The following is a 6,171-nucleotide window of genomic DNA, read 5'->3' on the forward strand; positions in this document are numbered from 1 at the left end:
CAAGTTCCAACAAAGAGCAATGTGATAATGAACAGATTATCTGTTTAGTGATGTTTGTTGAGGGATAAATATTGGCCAGGACACCAGGGAAAACTCCAAGCTGTTCTTCGAAATAGTGCCATGCGATCTTTTATGTCCACCTGAGAGGGCAGACAGGACCTAGGTTTAACGTCTCATCCGAAAGACGGCACCTCCGACAGTGCAGGAGTAGGCCATACGGCCCCTCGAGCCTGCTCCGCTATTCAATAAGATCAGAGCTGGTCTTCTACCTCAACTCCACTTTCCCGCCCTAACCCTTGATTCCCTTAGCGCCCAACAACCTATCGATCTCAGTCTTGAATATACTCATCGACTGAGCATCCACAGCTCTCTCGGGTAGAGAATTCCAAAGATCACAGTTAGAATATTGTTTCCAATGAGGGACACCGTTTGTTAAGAGGGATGTCAAGGTCATGGAGAAGGTGCGGAAGAGATTTGCTCGGCTGATTACCGGGTGTGAGCGGATTGTTTTATGAGGACAGACCGGGATTCTTCTCACTGGAACAGAGAAGATTGAGGGGATCTGATAGAGGGGCCCAAACTATCAGGGGTTTGGTAAAGTACAGAGAATCAACGCTTCTCATTGTTTGGTGAGTCAGTAACCGGAGGGCATAAATTAACACCATCACCACAAGAGCAAAGGGAGCGATTTGGAGCGGTTATTATAATGGAGAGGGATGTTGGGATATGGAGGCCGGGATTTTCTGCCTCCACTCGGAGCGGACACCAGCAGCCCACATTGGAAAATTCCTCACCCGTGATTCTCCCACCACAGCTTGGTGCTAATTGAGTCACATCAACAACACAGTCAGTATTTTTGCCTCTGTCACCAGTTGAAGTATTGAAGAGTCGCAGCTAATTCTCCCCCATAATCAGACACACAGAGTTCACGTCGGCCTTGACTCACTCAGAGACTATAATAAACGGGCAGTGTTTGCTGAGAAATAAAAGTCATTCTTGGGTCCGAGCAGCACATTGGACAGTGCCAAAGTCCATGGTGTTTCTGTGAGGTGAAGGTGGGACCGGAGGGCAGAGTTCGAATCTGCTTCCAATTCAGTGTCACCCTGCTGAAGTAGCACAAGAAGGTTCGGAAAGGATTTACATTATACAGCGCCTTTCACAACCTCAGGACACCCCAAAGCTTCACAGCCAATGAAGTATTTTTGAAGAGTAGTCACTGGCGTAATGTAGGAAACATCATTCACGATGTGAAGTAGTTTGATACCGGGGCTGAACGAGTTAAAATATGAGGACAGGTTGCTTAGACGAGGTTTGTATTCCCTCAAGTATAGTAATTAAGGGGTGCTGTCATTCAGGTAGTTGAGAGGGTAGATAGAGAGAAACTTTCCTCTGGTGGGGGGAGTCCAGAACAAGGGGACATAATCTTGAATTTAGAGCCAGGCTGTTCCGGGGTGCTGTCAGGAAGCACTTCTTCACACAAAGGGTTGTGGAAATCTGGAAACCTCTCCCCAAAAACATTGTTGAGGCTAAGGGGTCAACTGAACATTTAAAAACTGAGGTTGGTAGATTTTTGTTAGGCAAGGGTATGAAGAGTTATGGAACGAAGACGGGTAGATGGAGTTAAGATAAAGGCCAGCCATGGTCTAATTTAATGGTGGAACAGGCCCAAGGGGCTGAATGGCCTCCTCCTCCTGTTCCTATGAGATGCTTTGACTGTGTACAGCAGCGTACATTACTACAGCACTCCCCATGTACAGAGAGATGCCTCAGAGCAGTGATCAGGAGGGAGAGCCGGAAGAGAGTTTAAGCGGAGCAAATAACACAGTCAGCCAGAAGGAGCTACAGGAGCCTTCTGGAGGGAGGGACGGGAGAAGGTGGACATGCTGAGGGAGAGTGCTACGGAGGGCTGGGGCATGAGAGACTGAAGGAGTGGCTATAAGAAATCTGCCCCGAACAAAGACTTTCCAAACATATCTGTAACACAACTTCTCACAGTATTGTTGTGTATGTACCTTTAAGAGAGAACTGCTTTTATACTGTAGTACCGGCAGTGACCACACCTGTATATAAAGCCGTAGCAGGCTTCTGTACTTTCAGTTCCAGCATAACCGCTGTTCAGTAAACACCTGTTATTACCGTTCTCCTGCAGTCCGTGTGTTATTGATACGCGGACACTACAGTGGCGACGAGCAGGTTCAAACTCACCTGCAGTACTGCATCACCTCACGGGGATCCATCCCTGAAAAGAAGCTTCTTGGAGGTCAAAGCCAGAGCAACGGGCGTCGACCGTGGGCAACCGCCCAGTGATCCATCGGAGTTCAGAGAATCGCAGGGGAAGCTGTGGAGAGCTGGGCTTGGTTCTCCAGTCAAGGTGTCCCAGCAAATCGGCCTGGTAGCAGGTACTGCGCTGACCCTTCCCGGACTGCGGCGGGCTAGAGCTCGATCAAGCAGCTCTGCAAGGGGGCCGAGCAGCGTCGTCGGGAAGAAAAAGAGAGAGAGAGGGTGGAGCGCACAGGGCGCGGCCGGTGCTCAAGAGTCGGGCATCGTTAAAGAAAATAAAAAAGGGGAAGGAAAAGAGACATGCAGTGGACAGCGTCGAAGAAGAATAAAACTAAGAAAATTAATTAACAAAAGAGAGACGCGCAGAAAGCCGCGGGGCACCGCCATTACTAGTTAGAACGCTAGGAGCAGCATTGGCAGCAGCGGGAAGAAGGAAAAGCGCGGGAGGCGCCATTTTAATCCATTGGGGAAGAAGGAAAAGCACGGGAGGTGCCATTTTAAACCGTCCAAGATGCCGAAGAGTGGCAGCATCACTGCTTTCGACAACGAAAAAGAAGACTGGACCACGTATGTGGAAAGAATTGAAGTGTACTGCAAAGCAAATGAGGTGGCCGATGAAAAGAAGGCGTCGGTGTTATTGAATTTGATGGGCGCGAGAACATACGGCCTATTGTGGAATTTAATTACCCCAGCTAAACCAATGGAGAAAAGCTTTGAAGAGATTGTCAATATCTTACAGGAACATCTAAACCCTACACCGCTGCTGATAGCAGAAAGATTCAAGTTCCATAAAAAAAAACAGCACAAAGACGAGAGTAATGCTGACTATCTTACGGAACTATGCAAATTATCGAAACACTGCCAGTTCGGAGCAGGACTGGCAGATACCTTAAGGGATAAGTTTGTCTGTGGGCTCCAGAGTGAAGGAACCCAGAAACGACTACTTTCGGAAAAGGACCTTACGCTAGAAAAGGCTTTCAGCGTTGCAGTATCCTATGAAGCAGCAGCACGGGGATCTGCGGAAATACAACAGAAACCGCAAGAATATAGCACCAATGAAATGGCATATGGAGCAGAAATGTGCTATCGCTGCGGCAGAACAACCCATGACCAGAAGGATTGCTGGTTTAAGGACAAAGTATGCAGGCAATGTGGAAAAGTGGGACACATAGCACGAGTCTGCAGGTCGGGAAAGAAAACCAACACTAAAAGAACTACTAAGGAAAAGTACAAGAAAGTACAAAAGATGACGGACAGTAGTTCAGAAGATCAGAAGAGTGATAATGACTCCGGGAGCAGGAGACTAAGTTGTCTAAAGTTACACAACGTGATCGCAAAGGAGGATCACCGAACCATTTGGGTCACCCTCATGATAGCAGGGTCCCAAGTAAGGATGGAATTGGAAACAGGATCAGCTCTAACAGTCATGACTCACAGAAATCACAGAAATCACAGAAACCCCACAGTGCAGATAGAGGCCATTTCAGCCCATCGAGCCTGCACCGACACATATCCCATCCGATCCCCGTAACCCCTACACCAACACATATCCCACCCTATCCCCGTAACCCCACGTATTTAATCCCCCTAACACTAAGGGTCAATTTATCATAGCCAATCAACCTAACCCGCACATCTTTGGACTGTGGGAGGAAACCGGAGCACCCGGAGGAAACCCACACAAACACGGGGAGAATGTGCAAACTCCACACAGACAGACAATCGACGAGACTACGAGCGGCTATTCTCACACATACCCTTGAAGGACACGTCCATTGTCTTGAAGACATATACGGGGCAAAAAGTCTACCCCAGAGGAAAAATAAGGGTGCCCGTTAAATACAACGGCAAGGAAACACAGAAACTGTATCTATATATACTACAAGATGGAGGACCACCAATATTGGGACGTGAATGGATCTGAAAAATACAATTGGATTGGCATTCCATTCAGGCGCCAACTGTGGCTGACAAAAAGGATGACAACGTCACACCTGGACGACTGTCAAAAATTCTAACTGACGTGAAAGAGGTGTTCCAGCAAGGACTTGGGACTCTAAAAGGCGTAACGGCAATGATAAAAATTGAAGACAACGCAAACCCAAAATTTTTTAAGGCCAGACCGTTACCGTATCCGATCCGCCCAGCCATCGAAGCAGAGCTGGAGAGTCTGGAGCATTCGGGTGTGCTGTCCAAGGTGGACTGGAGCGAGTGGGCCACACCCATCGTTCCTGTAATGAAGAAATACTTGAGCAGCACGCCTGGGGAACCGAAGAAGGTTCGCATCTGTGGGGACTTTAAGGTAACTGTGAACCCAATCCTTCACACAGTACAATATCCACTTCCGCGGACAGAAGATATTTTCGCCTCACTATCTGGAGGGAAACGCTTTACGAAGATTGATCTGGCCCAATCGTATCTACAAATGGAGGTAGAAGAAGCATCTAGAAAATACCTCACAATAAACACTCACAAAGGTCTTTACCAGTACAACCAACTGGTATTCAGGGTAGCATCAGCTCCGGCTACTTGGCAGAGGGAGATGGAACAAGTCCTGCAAGGGATCCCGGGGACCCAGTGTTATTTGGATGACATCCTGGTTACGGGCGAAAATGACAGTGAACACCTTGCCAACCTGGAGCAGGTGCTCACTAGATTACAAGAATATGGGCTATGAGCCAACCGCCCCAAATGCGAGTTTTTCAGGAAACAAATCTCGTATTGTGGCCACGTGATTGATGAAGAGTGGTTACATAAGTCCCCAGACAAGATTGAGGCAGTAGTCAAGGCTCCAGCACCGGAAAATGTGTCACAACTGAGGTCGTTCCTCAGGTTGGTGAACTACTACCATAAGTTCTTGCCAAATTTGTCTACAATTCTGCACCCACTGAACGCCCTGCTGCAAACTGGAGTAGCATGGAAATGGAGTGATGAGTGTAAGCGTGCCTTTCAGAAATGTAATTGCCTAATCACTTCAAAAGAAGTATTGGCCCACCGCAATCCAACACTACCGATTCGGTTGGCATGTGATGCGTCTCCCTACGGCATCGGAGCGGTGCTGTCGCACAAATTCCTTGATGGTTCAGAGAGGCCAATAGCCTTTGCGTCACGCTCGTTAACCTCAGCCGAGCGTAACTATGCCCAGATTGACAGGGAGGCCCTCAGCCTGGTGTGGGGGGTGAAGAAGTTCAATCACTATCTGCACGGGCAGAAATTCACCTTACTGACTGATCACCAGCCTCTTGTCTCCATTTGTAACCCCAAGAACGGCGTTCCGGTTATGATGGCGCAACGGCTGCAAAGATGGTCCCTTTTTCTAGGGGCACATCAATACGACATAGAGTATAAGGGCACCAAACAGCATGGAAACGCTGATGGGCTGTCACGCCTGCCGCTGCCTATGGTGGAGGAAGCACCTGCAGTGGACCCTGTTGAGATATTCCATTCGACCACAGTCGAATGTCTACCTGTTACAAACTCAAGTATAGAGAAGGAAACCCGAAATGACCCGACACTCTCTCGGGTCTATGATTTGACGGTGAAGGGATGGCCAGCACATGGCGACTCACTGTTGCCAGCATTCTCGCCAAGGAGAGAACAGCTGTCAGTGTGCCGGGGGACCTTGATGTGTGGATCCTGAGTGGTAATTCCACCCAAGTTGAGAGATAGAGTGCTCAATGAGCTTCATGAGGGTCATCTGGGAGGGGTAAAAATGAAGAGCCTAGCCAGGGCGTTTGTGTGGTGGCCGGAAATCGATAAAGAAATCGAGGAAATGACCAAGAGATGCACAGGATGCCAGGAAGTCCAAAACGCTCCACCACAGGCCCCGCTACACCCATGGGAGTGGCCCTCATCTCCATGGCAACGGGTACACATTGATTTTGCTGGTCC

The sequence above is a fragment of the Somniosus microcephalus genome, unplaced genomic scaffold, assembly GCF_052327205.1.
Source record: "Somniosus microcephalus isolate GS21.2 unplaced genomic scaffold, FLI_Smic_1.0 unresolved_chr1, whole genome shotgun sequence".
In the NCBI taxonomy this organism is placed as follows: Eukaryota; Metazoa; Chordata; class Chondrichthyes; order Squaliformes; family Somniosidae; genus Somniosus; species Somniosus microcephalus.